Source organism: Panthera tigris, chromosome A1 (genome assembly GCF_018350195.1).
Source record: "Panthera tigris isolate Pti1 chromosome A1, P.tigris_Pti1_mat1.1, whole genome shotgun sequence".
Taxonomy (NCBI): domain Eukaryota; kingdom Metazoa; phylum Chordata; class Mammalia; order Carnivora; family Felidae; genus Panthera; species Panthera tigris.
In genome coordinates, this window is record NC_056660.1 from 3324678 (window position 1) to 3350408 (window position 25731).

The 25731-nt window shown below is 42.3% G+C and overlaps 1 long non-coding RNA gene across 1 annotated transcript; it reads left to right on the top strand.

Annotated features, from left to right (window-relative positions):
• The first annotated feature begins 10479 nt into the window (after positions 1-10479).
• Positions 10480-21041, top strand: LOC122230767. The gene is made up of 3 exons (XR_006207844.1): positions 10480-10542; positions 15611-15720; positions 20962-21041. It is a non-coding gene; the product is annotated as an uncharacterized LOC122230767 (long non-coding RNA).
• The last annotated feature ends 4690 nt before the right edge of the window (positions 21042-25731 follow it).

Sequence of the window (25731 nt, forward strand, 5' to 3'; positions counted from 1 at the left end):
ATATATATACATATATGTGTGTGTGTATATATATATATACACACACGCACACACAAATAATATCCAATATCTTAGATAACTTTATGGAACTTGAGATTAAACTTTAACACATTTTTTTATTCAAATACAAGAGATACCAGATATCTCTGGTATCAAGACTAAGTTGAATTCAAAGTAGATTTGGACTGGGGCAGCATGAATATTACTTAATCATATCTTTTAACAGAAATATAAAAGGAAGGTTGTAACAACTGGGTGCTTAAGTGAATGAAAACAAACAAGGGTTGTTCTTTTGTTGTTATCGTGTATGATTAAAAGCTGTATAAGCAGGGACGTGTTATCATAATATAATACACTGGTTTATTGTAATATTTGCATAGTCATATTACTGTATACTATGATTATTAATTTACCAAAAAAGGCGCTGTAAGTATACTGGGAGAACGGAAGGGGGTAGTTTATGTGAATTAATGGCTATGAGGATTGTATAAAATAGATTAAAATCTCAACCTCAATAATAGGAAAATAATAGATATCATCACTTAAAAGTTAAAAATCAAGAAATAGTTTTCTAAGCATTTTATTTGGGAATGTGGTGGCCAATTAAATTAGAAACAGCTGAAAGATGTGAATGAATAGAACAAAATTGGGACGATGGGCAGAGGACCATCATTTTTTTCTTTTCTTTTTTTTTTAATTTTTTTTTTAATGTTACTTATTTTTGACCGAAAGAGAGAGACAGAACATGAGCGGGGGAGGGGCAGAGAGAGAGGGAGACACAGATATCATAAGCAGGCTCCAGGCTCCGAGCTGTCAGCACAGAGCCGACGCGGGGCTCAAACTCACAGACCGCGAGATCATGACCTGAGCCGAAGTTGGACGCTCAATCGACTGAGCCACCCAGGCGCCCCCCCCATCATTTTTTTTCTTAATCACGTATTTGATTATCGCTCCAATAGTACCATCTGGATATACGTATATTATTATTATTTTCATAAAATGAACACTTAAAAAGCGTGGTTTTTTTGAGAAATTAAGTCCCTGTATTAAATTTTGTTTTGTTTTTGTTTTGGTATGAAGGGATAGACCACTGCAACATTTCCCTTTAGCTAATGTAGCAAAGTGCAAATGTTAATCAGGCCAAACTGTTATTTCTTGCCAAAATAGTAAAACACCATCAAGGACAATGAGAATTAAAGAATATAGGTTGCAATCCTGCCTCTCCAATAAATGAAACTATCTTCATATTCTTGTCTAAATGTATTTATCAAGACTAAAAGCTCTGAGTCACACTATCTTGTTTTGGATCCTGGTTGTACCTCTTATTATGTGATTTTGAACAAGTTAATTAAACTCTTTAGTGAACACACATCGCTGCCTTACTTAAAAGTTAAAGAAGAGAATAAATGTAAAACACTTACCTTGAGTGCCTGGCACATATTCGGGTTCCATAAATGTTAGGATTTCTCTAGCCCATCATTAAAATCACAGCAGGGGCACATTTGCATCTTACCATATAAATCCCATTCATAAACCACTTTCCATCTTCTGACGTTGTAATGCCCTGTATTCTACGAACTCCCAGCCATTCTCTAGAAATGCCTTCACTAACTACTCCTCTGTAGATCAGATTGTTCCTTTTCTTTGCTTACGCTCTACAGCAACCAGCTTATTTTCTTAATAAAGCTTAGTGACACACAAAATGAATATTTCTGGGGGTAATTATTTGTTCCATGTCAATTTGTGGCTGATAGTAGACTTGAAACTCTTTGGAGCGGGGACTCTGTCTCAATCATTATTATGTCCTTAGCTGTGAACACAGTATTTGACACATGGTAGGTGTTCATAATATAATTGGCTCAACGAGTGATTGGACAATCATTACTATGGCTGCATAACTTTCCATCAGGTAACTGAGCGAATTCTTCCTCAACTATGTCTTACTGTTAGAATGCTACCAATTTTCAGCTACCCCCCCTTGTTCATTGTGCCGTAGTACGTACTTTAGGATAGGATTTTTTTCTCATTTGGGATTATCCATGTTTAAAGAATACACCCAAAATGCGGATGCTTCTGTCTAAATTCTCAGATCGTATTTATATTACTATAGTATAATAGTATACTTGAATAGACCATCAACATACGTTTGAACGTGTAAGTGAGCAAATGAAAAAGAATGAATGAGTCAAGACTGTCAGGAGATTTCCTGATCTGAACTCTACGTTATGTTTGTTTGTTTCCTTTCCTTAATCCATCTTCCCAGTGACCAAATATTTTGCATGGTTGATGCCTCATCTTTTGAGAGGGAAATAGTACAACACGGAGTACTCTTGCGCTCTTTTTCTTAGCATGTTGATAATTCTATCTCAATGCCCACGTACTTCCTTCATAAATGTGATTTGATGCCTTGTTACTGAAAGCCAACTTCAAAAATCTTCTGTTGTGAGTGACTTTTTTAGAGAAGTCTGCTTTAGTTACCCACCCCCACCCCGGGGATCATCAGCATTGTCATTATCATCATCTTATAAAAAAATGCTGAGAGCTTACGTGCATGGCGTGATGGTGAACACACTACATATATGATCTTGTTCATTCTTGCAAAAACCAACAAATCTCTGATCATTGCCCTATTGCAAAAACGAACCCCCTAAACTTGGTACCTAAGGCCAATCAAGTTACTTGGCTTTGACCCACTTTCAGTTTTATTTTATCCAGTAAATAACCTTGCCTTCCTTTTGACAGTTGTGGAAACTGAGCCTTGTAACATGGAAATAATTAGTACAGACTCACAAATAGAGAATGATGGGTCTTCTTGTCTCCAAAGCCTACATTCTAAGCCAGCACACCACAAAGCTTCCATACTCCGTTTCTGTTATGAGATCTACCATTTGGTACTTCTCTGTCCTTCAAGCATGTGAAGGACACATACTATGCCTTATTCATAGTTGCATATTTGGCACCTATCACAGAACCAGCAGATAAACGTCATCCAGTGATACTGATGTTTACTCACGCATAAAATTTATTTCCACCCACCATTATGAATGGGTTCAACCTATGATCTTATTAAAAAACTCTTGCCCCAAACAAATCCTACTTTCATATTTCTACCTTTCATTTCCACTTTGCAAAAGTTATTTAACTAACCTAACTACATTTCGTGTTCTGTTCTTATTTTAATTTCCTGGTCTGAATGCCAAATAGTATGCTTTCTTGGTTCCATTTGAAATATCAGAGAAAGAAGTTCCAGTCATTCAGATACAGCTTTTTTTTTCTTATTTCTGTCAATTTATCCTTTTCTGTGTGAGGCCCCTTCTAAATCTAAATACTTAAATGAATAAACATTAAGTTTTTTTTTTAAAAAAGGGGCGCTTGGATGTCTCAGTTGGTTGAGCGTCCCACTTTGGCTCAGGTCATGATCTCATGGTTCGTGGGTTCAAGCTCCACGTTGGGCTCTGTGCTGACAGCTCAGGGCCTAGAGACTGCTTTTGATTCTGTATCTCCCTCTCTCTCTGCTCTTCCCCCGCTCTCTCTCTCTCTCTCTCAAAAATAAACGTTGAAAAAAGTTAAAAAATAAATACATAAATAAGTAAATGAATATTAACCATCTGAAAACAGGAGGAATGCAAGAGAATGGCAAAACACTCACATTGTAGTTTCCTAGCAGCCTGGATCTAAGAGGAAAAGTGCTTTATTTAAATGTATGTTATTGCAACACAAATACCAACTAAAGTCACCCTAACCCTTAAGATGTAGCTGGCTCAAAATCCCATCTCTTCAGTCCCATGTTCTCCCCAGATATCTGTGAATTCCTGGTGTTCATGTGCCCTCAGTTTCTGGCTCTCATTCCAATTACGACTGATATAATGCTGATATAAAGTGGACCTCACTGGAGATTTGGGTAAAAAGAAACCGGAGATAACCCTGCCATAACATTTGATCAAGAATTTAAATGTGAACACTAGCTGCTCCTATGGTTTCTTGACAACTTCTCACCAGCACAAGGGGCAGGCTCCCGTCCTACATTCTTCTTCCCTCTTCTCTCCTCACCTCCCTCTCTCTCTTCCTAGGTCACTCCTACAGCCTCTTAACCCCTGCTCCTTGGGTATTGCCCTTGAGGTTCTGACATCTCACACTGCTGCTTCCTTGTCACGATAGGACAAGGACTCATCCAAGCATTAAACCAAAGGAGGCCCTCCTCTCACTTCTTTTCCAGAAATCCCCTGATTGCCCTGCAATGCTGTCTTGCCCCCAGGCCCGGTCAATACTCAGGCATTTGTGTCTGTCTCTTTCTTTGCAAGGACATATCTGCAGACCTCTGCTAGGCACAGAGGTAGGACAATATGCGACTTTTGTGTTAGGCAAACCAGAAATATTGATTAATACGTCCTCAAATCCCACCTGAATTATCAGTTATTTCTTTTCCATTTTGGTGGAAGCATAGAAACTGTTAGTTTTTTTGTACAGGATTCAAAACAAATTTTAATCATTACTTTTTTTCAAGAATTGCACATCTAGATGTCAGCTATCAATTAGCTTTGATATACATATGGCCATATACATGTTTATATACACATTTATACAGATTATATAAATATAATAGCTATATTGTTATGTTATATATAAATCATCTATATACTATAGATGATCCTTTATCAATGCTAATTGATAACTATGTAAATGCAATATATATATAAATTGTAACTATATAAATGCAATATATATAAAACTGTGTGTATACTAAGTCATATATACACATGTACATACACATTAATTTATATGTATTAAATTTTATATAAATATACACATACACGTACACAACGCATATCTGCATGGCCATGTTATGTAATAAGATATGTGTGTAATCTATCTCACGTCCTGTTTGTCTCTCCTGCAAGGCACATTAAAGACAGGAAGTTCACCTTGTCTATTCATACACACATTCATCCATGACTCGATAAATGCTGTCACGCGACAAAGATGTATCCGATGCTCTATAGCATCTGGCTTATTTTCTTAATAAAACTTACTGACACACAAAAATGTAATCAGTAAGTGTCAGGTGCCTCCTGTTATTCTTGTTGGCTGCTGATTTCAAGGTCATGGAAGGAAATGATGGAAAGTTCTGGGGTTTATCAAAATCATACATTTAACGCAAAATGACTGGAATGTGAACGTATACACATGGAACCCCTGTTACTGGTTTGTCACACTGTAGAAAGTTCTCTCCCTCCTTGAGTACTCACAAAGCAGTCTTGTCTTCTAACGTCACTCAAAGGGTCCCTTTTCTCAAAAATTGGTCATGAGCAAGCATACACGTGTTCGAGGTGATTCTTCAGTGAAGCAGGTTATATATGAAAAGAACCTTAGATTGCAATTATTTCCATCTCTCATCCTTTCGAAAGCTTTAATATTACTTCTGTAGATGTGATTGTTCAAAGCTATAAATTCCCCACTTACTCATTTTGAAACCCCTCTGACATGTGACCAAGAGTTGGAAATACATAAATGTTAAATTTTACGTTTTATTTTCTGTGTTACCGTAGCTTACTATTCTCTTGTCAATTGTCATCTGTTACCCAATCAAAAGAAAATGGGTAAGGAAAGCTTATTGTAGTCCAAGGACCATTCCTTTTTGCATGACTTTACCAATGTTAATAGGATGTAGGCTAGCAGAATCGGCAGTTCTCAAAAATGGTTAGACCGACTGGGAAAGGAACACGTCTCATGTCTCTCTGTTCTGCCTCTCCCTAACTCCAGTATAAAAATATCTGATTTACAATATGTGTTGGGGTGCACTCTGCCATCAGAAATATTTCCCTGTTGGGGCGCCTGGGTGGCGCAGTCGGTTAAGCGTCCGACTTCAGCCAGGTCACGATCTCGCGGTCCGTGAGTTCGAGCCCCGCGTCGGGCTCTGGGCTGATGGCTCGGAGCCTGGAGCCTGTTTCCGATTCTGTGTCTCCCTCTCTCTCTGCCCCTCCCCCGTTCATGCTCTGTCTCTCTCTGTCCCAAAAATAAATAAAAAACGTTGAAAAAAAAATTTAAAAAAAAAAAAAAAGAAATATTTCCCTGGTGACTCAAGTGCATTCCCTCTTATTGTTTTATAATTTCAAACTCAAGTTCTCATGGCTGCCTTGTTCAGAAATGTGCCTTTTTTCATAAAAGAGACGTTGGACACACGAGTTGCAACAGAACCAGTTTACTCTGTCTCTCACTACAGTTCAACATCGGGTGGCCATAAAACTGGTAACAGGCGTTTCCCATATTTTGTTTCGACACCTGCAAGGTGGGAGGAGTCAGATTTTACAGCCTGAAAGACTTCTGTGATGATTCTAGCTCCTTTTACTGGTGTAAACTCTTGGGGCACTTCTTGTTTTTTGTTTGTTTGTTTTTTTTTTCCTTAGTCTGTTTTCTCATCAAAATGGCAATGTTCACATTCACTGCAGGGGTTTCTGCTGATGTTTTGAGGCTTAAAAGAAATAAGGGCTTTATGTCACATTGTAAATAGAAGACTATTGATTATCTAGACTACTAATTATCATCAAGTATGATGATACCTCGGTTTCCAAACTAAGTTTAAATCATTATTTTATTTTTTAAATTTTTTTTAATGTTTATTTATTTTTGAGAGAAAGAGAGAGTAAGCCTAACAGGGGAAGGGCAGAGAGAGAGGGGGAGACACAGAATCCGAACCAGGCACCGGGCTCCAGCTGTCCGTGCAGAGCCACACGTGGGGCTTGAACCCATGAACCGTGAGATAATGAACAGAGCCTAAGTCAGACACCTAACCCAACTGAGCCACCCAGGCACCCCTGAATCATTATTCTAGTATCTTTCAGGACTCCTTGAGGAAGGGGTTGATTCCAGGATGCAAGCAGATTAAAACAAGATGATCTGGAGTGCGCTGAGGTTCCCAAGAGTGAGAAAATGCTCCAGAAACGTTAGGAACATATTAAAAGGGCACAGTAGACAACCTGAAAAAAGCTCCCAATGGTCAAAACAGCAATAGTTTGAGGAACAAAATCAACAGAGAACTGGATTAGAGTCCACAGACTAAAATAAACACCCATGAGCCCAACACACTGGTATAAGCAAATAATTGAAAAACTTAACAGAGAAGGGATATACCAACTGATGGATAGAGAAGCAATGTGGAAAATATGAACGTTACAACACCACAGTAATAATTGTTGCACGCAAGATTTACAAAAGGATGGGAGAGAAAATCTGAGGAGGAACAGAATAGTTACCTAGTCTCACAATATCTTTCCCAAGATAATTAGGAATTACAAAGGGAAAAAGGTATCTTTATAATGGAAAAAACCCACAGACAACATCTTAACTAAGTAAGCGATCAGGGTAATAAAACATCTGGACATCATATACCCTCGACATGCTGCAGTGAGAAAGGCCCATCGTGTCTGCAATCTTCTTTAAAAACTACCTACCTTCCATCTAATAATGAAAATATATAGGGTTAACCCAAACTGGAGGACGTTCTGTAAAGCAACTGACCAGCACATATTAAATGCCAAGGTTCTGCAAGGCAGGGGAACATTAAGGAAACAAAGGAGATTGGCAACTGACTTCAGTGTGAGTTCTTGACTGGACGTGGCACAGAAATACGGTTGCTGGAAACACACCAATGTTAATCTCTTAGTTTTCGTAATTGTGCCCTGGGTGATGTAAGACATTAACATTATGGAGGATGTGGTGAAGGGTATGCGCAACTGTTCTAGAAGTCTAAATTTATTATAAAGTTAAAAACTATTTTTCAAAGCCAAGTTATTTTCTTTGGGAATATATGCCGCAATAGCAATGAAAATGGGTAACTTCTAGTTATATTACCTATACTTCTGAAGAGTTTTGAGGCAAATTCCCTTAATCTATCCCTGAGTACATGCCCTTTTTCAAAACGAAATGCTTCTGTTGTTCGTCAACGGCATTTTTATTTTTTAATTAATTCATTAGTTTGTTTCTTTTGGTTAAGTAGCTTGAACTCAGGCTCAACGAATGATGTGGAGAGAAGCAAACCGAGATGACATCATGAGTTAGAGTCTAAACCCAGAAAGGATATCCAGAAATAGTCTGCAAGTTTCCAAAAGTCTTCGAGAGAGCAAAGAGATTCAGGATGGAATGAACCACCAAACTTTATCATTTTATTCTCTAGACTCTTCAGGATTTTTAATCTGTTTAAAGAACGAAGAAACACTTGATTTCCTTTCAGAATAAGCATTTTATAAGAGGTATGATAGATTGGGGAAAGCATCAGAGTTCCTGAGATGAAGACAATTCTTGTAACTGCAGAACATGAAATAAGGCTCAGGTATTAATTGGTACAGGTACATTTATTGCAAAATGATGCAAAAAAATTGCATACTGTTTTATTAAAATCAAACACCTGAAAAAAAATTTTTATTTAGATGATCCCATCATCTAGTCATAATAGTTATAAAGCTTCTAGGTTTCAAAACTACGTAAAATTTTCAAAAGAAACTGTGAGATTTCACCATATAGGCGCATCAAAAATAGATCATGATTCACTGTAATTTAATTAAAATAGCCACATGCGTGTTTTTAAGCTTGTTTGTTTATTGATTTGTTTGTTTTTAGTAATCTCTACACCCAAGGTGGGGCTTGCACCCACAACCCCAAGATCAAGAGTCACATGCTTTTTCAACTGAGACACCCAGGTGCCCCAATAGCTCTGTTTCTAAAATGATATTATTTTTGCTTTTAATTATATAAAAGTGCATGGGATTCCCAGTAGAATTTTAAAAGACATCTGCTAATTTCAATGTTAAAAATATTTAGTATTACTGCTCCTGTCCATATATGTCTTATTCTAACTTCTCAGGAGTAGTCTCATTTAAGCTGAAAGATTTGATTACATCTGGTATATAACTCCATATTCTGTTGTGGACTCAAGACCCCAGGAAAACTAATGTTAGGATTGGTGTTTTACACAGGATGTCCTTATGAAGGCATTTAAGGTAATTTTACTTTTAAATAATGAAATCTAACAGCAAAATAATACCTTTCATAAAATGTGAATTGTTTGAAGACCTAGGATAGTGTAAGTTAATGTCACCTCAGTCTTATGTCTCTGGATGATTAAAGGAATCTGCTGGTAGGGGCGGGGGGTGAGGGGGTGAGCGGGGTGGGGGGTCAGCTCCATTCCCCAACTCTCCCCAAGCAGAGAGAATCTCCATTGTGATGGTTTCTCTTTCTTCCCTTCCAATTATCCAACATGTTGTTTCCTTTCTTTCTCTTTCTTTCTTTCTTTCTTTCTTTCTTTCTTTCTTTCTTTCTTTCTCGTTCTTTCTTTCTTGTTCTTTCTTTTTCTTTCTTTCTTTCTGCCTTGCCTTTTCTTTCTTTCTTTTCTTTCTTTCTTTCTTTCTACCTTGCCTTTTCTTTCTTTCTTTCTTTCTTTCTTTCTTTCTTCCTTCATTTTCTTTCTTTCTTTCTTTCTTTCTTTCTTTCTTTCTTTCTTTCTTTCTTTTTTTCTTTCTTCCTGCCTTTCATTTTCTTTCTTTCTTTCTTTCTTTCTTTCTTTCTTTCTTTCTTTCATGTTTATTTATTTACTTTGAGAGAGAGGGGGGAGGGCAGGGCAGGGGCAGAGAGAGGGAGGGAATCCCAGACAGGCTCCACGCTAGCAAGGCAGAGCCGCACACCAGGCTGGAATACAGGAACCAGGAGATTATTACCTGAGGCGAAATCAAGAGTGGGATGCCGAACCAACTGAGCCACCCAGGCACCCCTACCATGTGTTCTTAAGTTTAGGCGCAATGATCCTGAATCTTTGGGGATGATAGGCCCCTCTCAAAACACGATGATATTTATTGCTTATAAAAAAGAAAAGTGTCTATATACAAATGACACCGAATTTTGCTTACTGATTTCAGTGGTTCCTAGGTCTGAGGAAGTTCTCCCATGGGCTTTAGTTTGACACCTTCTGAAAAAGCCATTCTACTCCTAAAATGATTGCGTATTAGGCACAGGTCTAGGCTGGATGAACACGAAGCAGAAAAATTAGTAGGAACTGTCACCCTGTCTCTCAAGGCAATTACAGCGCAGCCGGGGAGAGTACGCAACCATTTACAGAAACAGGAACTATCCCTTGTTGAGTATTTCCACGTGCTTAACAGCGGCTACCTCACTTACCTCTCAAAATAAGTCTGTGTGTAACTGGCCGCATACTTTGCAGACAGGTGCAAAATGAAAATGCGGGCCCCCAGGTTTAAGAAAGCAGGAAAACACTACCTGCAATGGTGCTAAAACACGAAGCTCCCTACTTTCTTGCGCGCTCTCTGTACCCTTCGCCGCAGGATTTGGGTGACGATTTCACAGCTGGCCTCGATCACGCGCAGGGATCATCAGTGCGCATGCGCAGAGCCTCCAGGTGCCGGAGGGCATGGCCCCCACACGGGAACTAGGTCCCCCCCGCCTCCGCTGAGTGGGCGGGCTGCTGCGCTGGCCGGAAGACGGGAGCCCCTGCCGGCCGTCCCCACTCCCCTGGGCCTGCAGTTCCAACCAAAGTGGGTAAGCAGCCCCTAGGACCACTGCGCCTTCCTTGCCGGTGTGCACTGCGTGACTTTGTCATGCCGGGGAGGGGGGGGTCACCCATGGCGGGGGAGGAGACAGACCCTCCCTGTGGAAGTGGACGAAGCAGCAGGGGGGAGACGTTGTGTGGGCTGAGGCCCCCAAGGCCCATCCCCCGCCCCCCATCCCGTGCTCCATTGTCCCATTGGACTTCACCTAAGAAGCACAGATTCAAAGGTGAGAGGATTAAAATGGCGAGACGTTAGAGACCATGAGGATCAGGGCATTTGAGTAGCTGGTGGAGGCACACAGAGCTAGTAATTGCGGAGCTGGGGTTCCAACCCGTGTCTGCGGTTCCAAAGCCAGCTCGTAAGAACTAAGGCACACGGTGAAGGGATGATGACAGATACGAACCAAGTCGTGGCAAGGGCTTGGAAGAAACGGCTGAAGGGGAAAGGCACCCTTAGGTGGAGCACTGGGCTCCTAAGAAGAGGGGCAGGGACTGAGCAGGGGCTGGTGACATGTCTGGGGCGTCAGACACCTGCACCGAACGCGTTGGGAAATGGGCAGGAGAGCAAATGAGACAGTTGTCAGAAGGGCCTCCTGATGCAAGGGTGTGAAAAACGAGGAGAGGGACTGAGATTCGATCTAAGAGGCTTCAGGAAGGTACTGGGGAATCATGAAGCAAAGCTTTCTCCAGGTAATCCATGTACGGCTGACCCTGGAACAACACGGGGTTAAGGGTGCAGACCGCCCACACAGTCAAAAATCCATGTCTATGCTCCCCCAACGCTTTGCAAATAGCCTACTGCTGACCGGAAGACTTGCCAACAACATAAATAGTTGATTAATGCATGTGTTGCAAGTTATACGTGTTATATGCTGCATTATTACAATGAAGTAAGCTAGAGAAAAACATTAAGAAAATCATAAGGAAGAGAAAAATACATCTCTAGGATAGTATTGTATTTATCGACAAAATTGACGTCTAAGTGGACTTGTGCAGTTCAGACCTGTGTTGGTCAAGGGTCACCTGCAAACTGTGGCTCCAGGCACTGGATCCAGATGTCATGAGAGCAAGGGAACGTTCCAGAAGTTTAGCACTGAAACAAAGAATGTCAGGAACAGGCACAGGAGACCCTGCAGTGAAAGAACCAGCAAGTCTGGGGTAACGGATTATGTTTGGAATATAAGACAAGAGCAAATCATTCAGGGAAGGATGGATGAGGTATTTCAAGGATGTTCGTCATATTCCTTTTCAAGCCATAAAGCTCATCAGGCTCCACTGAACTGTATTCATTCAGATGTAACTTCTACAGATACTGACTGGACGGAAGCACTTTCTTTTCTTGCAAGTCTTACCACAATTTTTACAGCCCCCAGCTAAGATTCCCGCAGACATTGAGGAAGAGCGGCAGAGTCTGGTACATGATATGAGACATCAGACCTCCAGACATCGGAGCACATTCTTGCTTTTTGCTGGGCTGCATGTTTTTGTCGGTTTCCACAGCCTCACATCTGCATCTCAGTAAGGCTTTGTTGTTAGTCACTTTGCCACAGAGGGATTTAATAGAAGAATTAAATGGGAGGCACCTGGGTGGCTCAGTGGGTTCAGCCTCTGACTCTTGACTTTGGCTCAGGTCATGATCTCACCATTTGTGGGTTCGAACCCCACACCAGGCTCTGTGCTGACAGCACGGAGCCTGCTTGGGATTCTGCCTCCCTCTCTGTCTGCCCCTCTCCTGCTTGCTCTCTATCTCTATCTCAAAATAAATGAAAATAAACTTTTTAAAAAAAGAAGAATTAAATGGGAGGACCCATATTCTTGGCTAATCAGACTCAACATTGTTGGTTTCTGTAGGGGAGCAATGCATCAGGCTATTATTGGCACGGCAACTAGGTGGCCCAGTCAGAACAGCTCATAGACACACAGCTTCTATCCCTACCCAGGTACATCCATCTAAGCATGGCAGGATGGTCTCAGAATATAAAAAAGCCTAACTGTGGCAGTCACCGGCACCTTTTTTTGCATAGGATTTATTTGATGGTTCTTTTTTCTCAGTCAAATCGGTACATTATCTGGGTACATAACGTCTCTAACAAAGCCTTTTGGATTATCGCCCATCACGTCGAAGAGTTCAACATTGCTAAGCCGCATTTACTCAGATCAGTGACCCCACCAAAGTTAGCTCATTGGTAAGAAAGTCATGCCTACACATGGAAGACTCGTTGACTTTAAAATAAAATTCTACAAAATAAAATAACATAAACTAGCACTCTCCATTCTACGAAGTGTGCTAAATGCCTTTCTGCATCGGTACGATGTCTTCGCAGTCACCCGTCATGCTCTGGCCCTCTGCCCCTTGTACGGAAGAAAAACATCATCCCACTGCTCGCAGCCAGATTCCCAAAGGAACGGGCTGGAGCTCAAAATGTTAACCTCAACTCTCTCTCATAAGAGAGATAAATGTTAGCACTACTCTTTATAAAGTTTAACTTACCCTCCGTGTGCACCCATACGTACAGACACAGATAGGATAACCGAGGGGAAAAAAATAAAGGGAAGAAATGCATGTTGGTTTCAAAATCTTTTCGTGCACATTTCGGAAAATGAAATCAAGTTCAATATTATGAGTTCGTCAGTTTGGTGGGGCTGCCATAGCGAAGCAGCACTGACTGGGTGGTCTAAACAACAGAAATTCTTTTTTTATTTTTTGTCGTTCTGGAGGCTGGAGGTCCGTTGTCAAGATGTTGCCAGGGTTGGTGTCCTCTCTCCTTGGTTTACAGATGGCCGTCTTCTCTCCATGTCTTTGTAGGTGGTTCCTTCTGTCTGTGTCGGATTCGGACCCACCCTAATGACCACACGTCACCTTACCCACCTCTTTAAAGCCCCTCTCTTCAAACACAGTCACATTCTAAGGACTCCAACGTATGAATTTGGGGGGGGGGGACACACTTCAACCCATGACAACTAATAACTCCACTTTGCGAGCCACAAGTCCTGATGTAAATGGAAGAGTCAGTTCCACGTATCACGTATAAAGTTCAACAGTGTTTTGAAAGCCTGCTTGATGCGACCTCGCATATTTCACTTCCGGGAAAAGACTTTCATTTGTTTTTGTTTTCCATCCCTCAGGCAAATCTTCATTTAACATCCATCATGCATAAAAAGCTGTTAAGTGTGCCATGAATGGAAATGGATTCAGAGGCGCGTGTCACACGTGGCCTCCTCTATCAACACGATTTCAAACCTTAATTGATAACGGATCAGGCTCTATGGTTAGTATATGACACATGCCAAAATATAAGCTAGCCCTGAAAACAGTGACTAGAATATAGGAGACAGTCACCAGACGTTTTGAGGAAATATTATATGCATAAGATGATTTTTTTAGCATTTCTCTTTGGTATCTCTAGGGGATAAAAGGGAAGCTGGGACCATAGTCCAGAAAATTTCTTCGTGGAATTCTCCCAGTAACAACTGAGGCTTTGGAATGAAAGAGGGGACCACACCTTCAGAGACTCTGAAGTAAACAATTAAAGTCAGTGGCTGTAGACCACTTGTGACTCATCCTCCTAATTCCTTACCGGAGGACAATTTTTGGCAATTTCTTGTGAAAATAAATTACGGGGAATTGATAAAGAAGATACGCAGAAAGTTTCCAGATTGTATAATATTTCAAAAAGCCCTATGTAGTTTGACCGTAGGTTAATTTTTATTAGATGAATACATTTACTTGGTCACAGTTTACAGATCTTTTTTCCCCTTATGACCAGAACTCTACAATTTTTATCGTATGTCTCGAAAAGAATTTTTCCCCCCTCTGAAGAAGCCCGAGTCAAAACAACAGTGTATTCCTTTTTTCCCCTTCAAATGTTAGGAACAATACTCTTTCTAGATTGATAGCCAACATATCACGTTTTAATCCTGCTGGACCTTTATCTGTGCCGAGTTAGAAACCTTTAAACACAGTTGTTAATCGTGGCCTAGGCGGGCGGACTTTGAACTGCTATCACGCCCTCAGGGCTGTGATTTCTACAGACTCGAAGCGAACACTTAGGTTTGCACGGTGTTGTTAAGATCCTGGGCGTTAGTCATAAAGGAGTCATAAATTATTCCTGTGCAAAGCTCTCTACTTCTCATCCGTCTTTTAGACTTAATACAAAGGCATGTTAGAAGCGGGTCCTGTTACTGTCTGTGAAACAATGCGAGGCTGCGGTAGGTCTATTTGAGACAAGATTTTACAGCTATGTCATAAAACATATCTGAGTAAAAACATATGGTTGCTTGATCATTAAGATTTTTCCAACTGAATGCGCCAAACTTCGCAAGACAGCAGAATTTCGTTTTTGCTTTGATACCTGTAATGAGTGACCAAATAGTCCCCGAAGACCATGACTTTTAACAAAAGATTAACCATTTCCTAAAATCGCGTGCTTGTTCACAGAAGCACGTGAAGAAACCTCTTTCCCGACTGAGCCCAAAATAAAACATGCCCAGGTGTATGGGCTCAAGTCCATTCCGTTTGGCTCCCAACAGCTTCTCTCTGGTGATGTCAGTGCGGATTTCCTGTCCCAAATCACCTCTTGAGGGTCAGGAAGATCTCTTCTCCAAAAAGATACTGATAACGACCTGGGAAAGGAATCACAGAGTAGAGTAAACCGAGAAACCTCGGGTCAGGGAAACATTAAGCAAAATTATTTCCTGAAATTCCTCCTTTTAACTCATTATAGAGAGAACCCGTTTTCTTACGACACTGAAAAGATTCTGGCAGTAAAAGAACAGACACCTATTTTCAGATTTCAGATGAACGGCCCAAGTTCAATTTGGATTAAAGAAAACTCAATGCGCCTAGCAATTATTCATCCCTCTTTCGAGTGGTATGCTTATTGGTTTGTTTTTCGAAACAGATTCTCCTCGACACACAGAATGGCTGAAATGTCCTGAGCGTCACAGTCTTGTGACAGCCAGCTATTGCCCCAAACCCGATGCTGGAACTGTGGCCCCAAAGAGCATGTCACGTGCATACAGGGAAAGGTGTTATCGCTCTGATTTTATCTCTGGCAGGGTCCTGAGAGCAAAACTCCCCACACCCACCCTTGCCGTATCCCAGCTTTGGCTGCAGAGTTTCAGATTCGGGGAAGTTCTGGGAATAAACCAAAAGATGGAATCATTTGGTGAGTCCCTTAAACTAAGTGTTTTTAATGCCACTTGGCTTATTTCAGGTTCTTAAGTTACACTCACTCCCAGTGTGCTTTCTGGCCGTGGGTGGCCCGGGTAAGTCACCGGCAACCCCAACTCTGGTCCACACACATGCTGGCCTCTGACAAAGAGCCACCCTCCGCCCCGCTCCCTCCCTGGTCACAGGGAGCAAACAGGAGAGTTTGTTTTTTCTGAGCATTAAACACTTTCCTAAATTGGAGCTCAGTTTCTACAGCATACTCACATTTCACCTAAGAGACCAACCAAAATAGTCTGATAACATTTTACACACATACACACACATACACACACACACACACACACACACAACAGAGCAGAATGATTAGAAAATCACTCTTTAGGTGATTTTGAGGAATACATTATGCCTTTATTACTGATCATCAGTAAATGCAGCTGATTTTGGATTCCAGTAAAATATTTTAGATTTTATGTATCTACGTGGCCAAAATTTATACCTGGATTGAACACCTAAGTCATTAATTACCGAACAACGTTTGGGTTTTGTGATCGAAATAATAATAGGTATTAATAGATGCTGACTTAGTATTATCTATCACACATACGTGCTTCCCTTTTTAAATTTTTTAACGTTTATTTATTTTTGAGAGAGACAGAGAAAGACAGAGCATGAATGGGGGAGGGGCAGAGAGAAGGAGACAGAGTCTGAAGCAGGCTCCAGGCTCTGAACTGTCAGCACAGAACCCATTGCGGGGCTCGAACCCACGAACTGTGAGATCGTGACCTGAGCCGAAGTCAGTTGCTCAACCGACTCAGCCACCCGGGTGCCCCTATAAGTGCCTCCCTTAATCCACACAACAGCCTCATGAAAGAGACACAAACACCAAGGCATAGAGAAATTATGTGACTAGTCCCAGGCCTCTTGCACCCAAATAGCTGACCTCGGATCTCACCAGAATTCTGACTCTACAGCGCAAACTGAGACCAAACACACAGTATCCATTGCGGAGTGTTTGGAAGACAGGAACCGCTCAAAGCAGCTTCAAACTAGCAGTGTTGCTAAAATTGCAAGAAAACGGATTATCGCTGCTACGTTCCGACAAGTAATTATTTTGGCCAATCCGGATGTGAACAAACAGGATATTCAACCCGTCTCAGTTACATAAGTGAGTGTTGCACATGTTTTCTGACAGAATCATCTCCACCTCCGAATTCATTAGCTTCCACTGACGACATTGCCCTTCTGAAAGTTTGAACCTCTAGGCTAATAAGAGGTTAAAATATTTTAAGCTGTGGGAACTTGGGGAGAAACACCAAAGGGAATTGTTTATGAAAGCTAGTTGGGCAATAAGGTATTCTTAGAAGTAGATACACTCAGCGATTTTCAGGTCTTTAAGTTTGGCAAAGGAAGTTGTCCAATATTAGAATCTGTGTTAAACCTTTATTGATTATATGTGAATCAAAGAAATACACATCACTACGTGCCATTTGCAACCATCGGAGAAATGTTTTATGTGCAACAAGACGAGAGCCTTTAAAACACCTGCCGGACTCCGAAGGTATTGCCTAGGGCAAAAAAATCGTAAGCTTTGGGCCTGACAGGGCTGGATTTGGATTTCTCATTATGGATGTATCCCCAGGAAGGTTTACTCAAGTGCCTGAAGTTTCCATTATCTCATCTTTGAAAGTGTTACTGTGCGGCTTATGTGAAATAATGCGTTTGAGGCACCAAGCAGAGTCTGGCATATAGTGGTACTTTATGTATATAGCGGGACTGTGTAGCCTAATGCGTGCTACTTTCACATCGCCTTTATATACTTGGGGCTAAAGACCCTTGCCATGAGCAAAAGCCCAGCGATGGCTTGTCTTTCAAGGTTAGATTCCTAACATTTGTCCGTCAGGAGCCTAACTTCTCCACTATCTTTCATCGTCATGGGCAGGGGCAACTGTGGGAGACGGGCGTGCGTGTGGAGCACGGCTAGTGCATCTGGAAGGCGGGCAGGGGAACGGCGCTGTGAACGGTGCTACCTGGGCAGCCTGGGCCCTGGGGGCTGCAGAGCAAGAGGTGGGATGCAAGAGGAGGGATGCAGAGCAAGAGGTGGGTGTAGGTGGGTGGATGAGAGGGACCTGCCCCGCGGCATCTCACTGTGCCTCTTCACTCCTTCTCCCGCCGCCCCCAGGGACACGCACACACGCACACGCACACGCACACACACACACACACACAGCTCTGTGTGCATGCGTCCTCAGCGCCGTCCTGGACTGCTTGAAGCCATGACTAGAAAGACAACACGATCGATGTGCCTGTCCTCACTAGGATTTCTCATCACTGCCTTCCTACACCAGCTTCCAAGCAGCCAGCCCCGGGTTAGGGCTGAGAACGACAGGATGCAATGGAGACGAGACACGCGTGGCCTGTGGTGGTTGAAAATGGGTTAAGGACAGAAAACAACCATTTCTAGAGAAGACGCACCCGGAGGCAAAGTCCTGGAGGATGGCTCTGTAAACCACGTCCCTCCCCGCGGGCTTCCTCCGGACGTGTCTTTCACTCCAGCTTTCCAGCTACTTCTCGGGGAGAGTTACTCCCAGAATTCCCACCGAGAAATCTGTCATGCACCCCTTCCACATGGGTGACTTCCTCAGCCGCCAGCAAGCACCTCTTACGTTGATAATGGTTTTACTTTTGGTTCTTGCGATAATGTAACAGATATTAACTGGGCAAGAAAAAATAAAGATTTTGCTGGAAATACGAAGATGGAGGAGGCATTGCCCTGACGTGCTAGGAGCCGGAGGTCCAGGGCGGGAGTCAACGTCAAATACAGAAGTAGGGCATAGTGGGAAAAGGCAGAGGTTGCCGTGGGAGCAGAGAGGGCCTTCCTGTGCCAGGGAGAGCGGTCAGAAGGACGTCCTGGAGGAGTAGCTTCTCTGCTGAATTTTAAATAAAGGAAAATTTTCAGGGGACCAGGATGGTGCCACCACTTAGGTCATTCGCTCGCTCGCTCGCTCTTTTTTGCATTTAACATACTTGATGGGCTTACCAGAAGGAAGGGAAGCGCAGAGAAGACAAACACGGAGAAAGAGAGAATAAGTTCCAACACAGCTCGTCCAAAGTGACACATGGCCACGTGCTTCACAGAGACAGAAATCCCGAATCTGGTGGTGACCACAGGCCACAGCCCACAATAAACGGATCCTAAAACGAATTCCAGACGCTCTCTGTGCACCGTTCCTTTGCCCAAGTAAAACGTGGCATTTGTTTGACAGATGCCATAGTCTGACTCCCCACCGCCGTGTGCCCTGGGGGCGGTGGCTGAGGGGGTGAAGGGCGCCAGAGCTCTCTGTCCCCACTGGCGTTCAAGCCATGGAACAGTTGAGCATAAGGCCCTGAGAGGAAATCTACTTTTAAGCCCCAAACCAGAGTTGTAGGTTTTCTCTGTTTCTGTTATTAGCGCAGTTTAATACATTAAAATATCTAGAACCAGAGCGCACGCTTTATTTTTCTAATACTTTCAACCACAGTGTATTCGAACACCGGCCCTAGAATAATATTACCCAGGAACACAGATGTACCACAGGAGGGAACTGCTGTAGGCCAGTTCCACGTTCCCGCTGATCTTTCCGTCTCCCCCGAGCCCCAAGCCCCCTCCCAGACCCTTAACTATATACACATGTGCATGTGTGCGAACGTATATGTAGGAGTGTACATTTAGAATCATGCCCTCTGGTATATTTGTGTTGTAGCTAAACGTGATACATTCGACATTATTTGGAGACGTTCTTTGCTTGGTGCCTCAACCGTGTGACTCCAGAGTTTCTTAGACTGGAAGACGAGCCAAGTTTACAGACCAGGAAGTTAAGCCTGAGACTTTGTGTTTACCCAGGCCGCTCTGGAGTGCGTGGACGTGGGACAGAACCAAGGATTTCTTACTCTGAATTTCATCTGCCTGTCCCTCTGTGCCCGGCCAAATTATAAAAAGGCAGAGGCAAGAGATCGTGCATGTGTAAGCGTATCTCAGCGTATTTCCCAGTTCTTCTCGGATCCCAAGCAAAGCAGCCTGTTCAAAGCCCCTTCCACAATGATGATCACCTAGATTAAGGAGGAAACCTTATTGAAGGCCCGGTGCTATTTCCACAGAGAAATCCATCTTGCGACGTTGACATTTTTGTTTCCATTAGAAAACCTGGAGCTCGTGGCTACGAAGAAGGCGGACGAGCCCGTGCAAGAGTGTTGTGTCAGCTCCTGATAACGGTGCCATTAATCTTAGCGTCACTCACACTTGAGCAGACTCCAGCAGGTCATCCGCCCCGTCGAGAGTGGGTGGATTTCATTATTTTTCAGCCGTCCCTGATTAGATGGGAGGCAGTGCAATAACAAATGTCACCCAAGGTGACCCCTCCTCCATAAATAACCACCGGCGCCTTCCGTGTGCGGCGCTGGGGCTCCCGATCCGCTCCCCGGGTCTCCAGCACGTTCGAGGGGGGCTGATCTCTGCTGCGTGCGTGGAATAGCCCCTGGTGGGGCTACCAGAAGCCAGGAGGCGGAGTGTCTTGGCGAGGGAGTGCTAAAGAGGGAAGGTATTTGTCCTCTGTCCTCTTTCAGTCCTTGGAATTTTTCATCAATTTTTCAGTCATCCTGAATCCGCTCTGGAATTCGGGAGACTTAATAAGGATGCCACGTAAAGGAATTATCGCAGATGTCTACATGATCCTTCCCAAGTAATCCTTTACATTTTCAAAAAATGCCTTCCTTTGAAGACGAGATGCCCATAAGGGCCTATTGGCTCCTACCGACCTACATATTTTTGATTTCCTAATACTCCAAGCTTGCTTTTGGCAATCCACCAGGGGTCCGGGGTAGGAAAGCTTTGAGTGAGATAGTTTCATACAATAAATTTTCTCTGACAGCTTAAGCACGCGCTCTTAGGACATCCCATTTTCCCAGACACGTATGCTGTGCCCATTCAGAGGGCACGTGCACCCCACGCCTGGCCAGGGAGGCCCACACGCTCATTACTAACCTTTCTTCCCACGAGCAAAAGTGAGACTGTGTTTCTAGCTACACGTCACACAGAAAATATGCTTTTTTCAATAAATGCTTCCGCACTTCTATGACAAACGTCGCTAGGAAGATCCATAAGCCCAACTTTAGTCAAACTATCAGTGATGGTTCCTCGTTGTTTTTTTTTTTTAATAAGGTACTAACTAACATTTTTTTTCTTCTTTTCATGTAAATACAGCTGCTGAGGAAGAGGAGAGCCTAAGGTGTTTTAGTTAGGTGAGCAACTTAAAGACTGTCCCCTGTTGGGTATTTGTAAGCATGAAAAGCTTTTGGTCTTTCACTCCGGATGCGGAGAGAAAGGCTGTTAGTGTCTCCTCCATCCCAGTGGAGAACACAATTCATCTTGCCGGCTACAACCGTGGTTCACTGCGCAGTACTTAGAGAGAGATGGAAAACGTATAGTGTCTGATGTCAGGCATTCAGGGGTGTGCCTGACGAATATCAAGTTAAAATAGCAACGTCGAAACCCGTTCAACCGGAGCCGTAAACCTGTTACCCAGAAACGAAGTTTGCTCAAGTTTTCAGCAACTTCTCCAAACCCTATTTCCGTCTCTCTGAATTCTTTTTTGCTCCAGAATGAGCGTAGAGGGGAGTTAGCATCCGTGCACCGGTCTTCTGGCGTTCATTCATTCATTCATTCATGTAATAAGGAAATACTTCTTGACTTTCTTGGCCTGACCCAGACCGTGTTTCAAAGGCCACACTGAACAGAGCCAAGCACGTGGAAATCCTGGCCTGACCACTTACAAATGATGAGATATCGGACAAGGACTTGACTTAATCGCTCTAAGCCTCGTTTTCCCCAGCTGTCAGACAACCAAGTGGTGCTCACCTCTTGTGGCTTCAGACATTGGATGGGGGACGTGGCTGTACCTTCCAGGAAAACAGAATAGCAATAACCCTGCTTTCATATTTTTTCCTGTATGGCGCGTTAAGCTTTTTCTGTGAGTGTCCGTATAGAGGATCTCATTTCATCCTCAAGCTAGCTCAGTGAGGTGGTGTTTCTTATTTCAGTTGCCTTTGAGAATTGAGGAAACCGAAGCCAGATGGGGGGGGGGGTCACAGATTAGCCGAAGGTTCCTACTCACTAGCGTCCTGGATGACACCTGGCACTGCCTCACCAAGCTTCCCTCGCACAGGATCACGTGCTGACAAAACTATGTTAAAATTGACAACCATCCGTTTGTAGCCTTGGGATCACATTTTAATTTTTCTGTAGTCGACAGTTATCCGTGGGCTCCCCGAATCCCCTGGCAAAACACCTTGATACAAACCCACCGATGCCAGAAATCCCCACAACGGTAACCCCCTCCCTGAGGGTAAACATTGACCTCTTCCCATAATATGGATCAAAAATATACACAGACCTAAACGTGGGAGCATATTTAGTCTATAATACTGCAGAATGCATGCTTTCGTCAGCTCTGTGCTCGAAAGGAAAAAAAATCTAGGCAGAAAGAGAGATCTGGAGTCTGGGGAAAGAGAGCCCAGAGAAGAACAGAAAGAACAGAAAGCAGTCGAGGCAGTCCTGCAGCCGACAATGTGTCCTACATGTGTCCGGAACTTCTCTGCCAGCGTGTGCTGCCCGCAGCCAGAGGGGACCGGCAGGACACGTCGGGCCATTACAGCAGACGCACTTCTCAGGACGTCTCATCGGACCTACCTGGCTCTGCTGAATCTAATTTACACTTTTATTAATAAAAGCCAAGTTTCTGCCCTTCTGGCTGTCTCGATAAACCTTCTTGCCTCTTGATGGAGGCTGATCCTTTGGAGGATAGCACCTCCGGAGGCCTAAATTCACTTTTTTTTTTTTTTTTTTTTTTTGTAATTTTAACAAGGTGTTAAATATGCAGTTTAATTATAAGCCTGAAATTCCAGTGAGGTCGATGACTTTGCCGCTGAGGGACAGAACTACAGGACCTGGGGTGAGGTTCATTTCTGGAGTAGGAACGTGGGGACTCAGCACACAGGCATGTGAAAGTGGCCGAGAGGAGCCTTTTAGGTAATGTCTAGGAATATCTGGCTTCAGTTCGAGATTTTGTGGAAAGAGCAAGGTGGGGGATAGACATTTCTGGAAAGGGGGAGAATCGTGGTTCAATAGACACAACATGGGTTATGCCTGCATGTACGAATTCTCTTCTGCTATTTTAAACTAGGTTCATGGAAAAGTCCCACTGACAGACCAATTATTAATGGATTCACTACATTCCAAACTACATATGGAAAATTTTTCTATAAGAAATGAACAAAGTATGTATTATTTTTTTTATAGAGAGAGGTTTTTAAAAAATTGTTTTCCACATTCCAAAACTTACCATGTTTGCCATAGAAGAAAAAAAAAAACACAAAGCAAAACAAGTATTGATAGAGCATTAGCTTATAGATATTTGTGCTTTGTATCCCTATTATATATTTTGAATTAAAATTAGAGCATTTTTATTTTGTAAGGATCTTTACCATTTCAACTGATGATTAATATGCTAATTTATGTGTGTTTCACGATTTATCTTTTAAAGTACTAATATGGGGCTTAGGCTTATTAACAAATTGTTTATGTAGATGAAACAAAGTCATTAACAGTATACTTAAATCATAGTAATATTAAGAATAAATTTCTGGAAAGAAGACGGCGACATCCAAAAGCCAGTTTCCAAATCAAAAATGCATTTAATACACCTAACCTACTGAGCATCATAACTTAGCCTAGCCTACGTTATGCTTACGTTAGCCTCCAGTCAGGGAAGATCATCAAACACAAAGCCTATTGTCGAATAAAGTGCTGATTGTCTCACGCAATGTACTGAACACCGTACTGAAAGTGACAGAGTGGCTATCTGGGGACAGAATGGTTGTCACCTTGTTGGCTGTTGAGCCTCATAATCGCGTGGCCAGCTGGGAGCTTCTGCCACCACCAGCATCATGAGAGGGAAAGGTCCCACATACCGCTAGCCCGGGAAAAGATCTGAATGCAAAATTCAAAGGACAGTTTCTACTAAAGCACATCTCTTTCATACCATGGTAAACTCAAACAATCCTAAGTTGAACCGTTGTAAGTCAGGGACTTATATTGTAGCCAAGACCATTCTGATGTTGCTTTGTCTTTTTTGTAAGTTTTGATGGATTTTAATTGTGAACTGTCTTTAGCCCAAATAGATAAATGCATCATCTAAAACAAATTACCTATTTGTCCCCACCTTTTCTTTTTAGTCTTATTAGCTATGATCATAAGGAACCCTTTTTAAATATCAGACTCTCATATTTTCACCATTTAACATAAGTTTGATATTTTAGGTATTTCTATCGGGTAAGCAAGTATATCCTTCTCTCCTCTGTTTATCAAGAGTTTAATCAGAATGTACACTCGATTTTCTTAACATTTCTTTAGGAATTTTGGTAATTCTAAGCACTTTATTATAACGTCTATCCTCTAATTTCAGCTCTTAGAGATAGGGTCCTCCATACTTCAACCAGGCACACACTACCAAAAAACAAAAACAAAAACAAAAACAAGACTATTTCCCAGCTTTTCTTGAAATTACATTATGTGGCTAATTTCAGGGTAATGGGACATGAGCAGAAGTGAACTGAGCAGCATTTGGCTTACTTCCTCCTATAGACTTTTTTCTTTACACACAACTAGAATAACACCTTGGAAGAAGAGACAGAAATTAGTTGTTGAGTTTGAGGTGTCCACCTACCTGACCAAAAGTCTGGATTATCTCTAGAATCAGAGTAATTGACCAGTCAAGACCACTAGCCTCTTCTAGACTGCCATGTAAAGGATATATAGTGCATAATTTTATGCATATAGAAGTATATATCTTCTATATGTTAATATTATATATATATTATATAATATATATATATATAATTACACAACTGATTTTAAGAAAGTTGTTCAAAGATGTTAACTTCTTTTCATAAATGACATTTTTTTTCACTTCTTCCACTGATCTTATTCTAGGACTGACTGCCCTTAGTGATTATCTCCCCTAAGTCATCACCAGAAGGTCAAGGCTACTTGAAAGTTCCTACATGCTGAAACAAAAGTTTCAAAGCCTCTGATGATGTGTTAAACAGGTCCCTCCAAGTGCAAGAAATGACTCTTTGCCGCATTCAAGTTGAGGCCATGATGACCCTCCAGATGAATTCTTGAAACCACCCATACCTGATCCCCCGTTCCTTTCCTTTACCAAAGACGCATGACTGGTGAACAAAGGTGCCCATTCAGTGTGTTCACACATACGGTATGATTATCAAAGACAGGTATGGGCTAGATGGAAGGGGTGAGCAGAGACAGGTAACACAGCTGTAGTTTTCGAGACTTGTGCTCTCCTCTATCTTCCTGCCACACTCCTCAAAGCTATGAGGAATGTCTGTGTGTTATAAACATTAGATGGAAAATAGTTAGCCAGGACAAGTCACTTTCCTGTCAAGAGAACAAAAGTTGAAATAATCAGGAGACAGAAAAAGTAGTTATGGTTATTCTAATGCATTGAAATGTTCCCCCAGAAGATATTAGGTCATAAACCCCAGTATCTGTAAATATGACCTTATGTGGAAGTAAAGTGTCTTAGCTGTGACTGAACTATGAAGAGGCCATATTGGACTAGGGTGGGCCCCAATCCAATGACTTTGTCTTTACAAGAGAAAGGAGAAGGAGATTTGTACTCCAACAGAAGCGTCAGGGGAAGGAGGCTGTGCCAAGACCTGCAGCACAGAGAATGAGGCAGCTGTGAGCTAGGGAACAGCAAGGATTGCTGGCGATTGTGGGGGGACTAAGGGAATCAAGGAAGCATTCTTCCCTGGACGTGTCAGAAAGAAGGCCCTGATTTAGAGAATGGTCTGCAGACACCTTGATTTCAGACTTGTAGGCTCCAGAAGGGTGTGAGAATAAATTTCTGTTGTTTTAAGTCACCCGGTTTCTGGTGAAATGCTATAGCAGCCT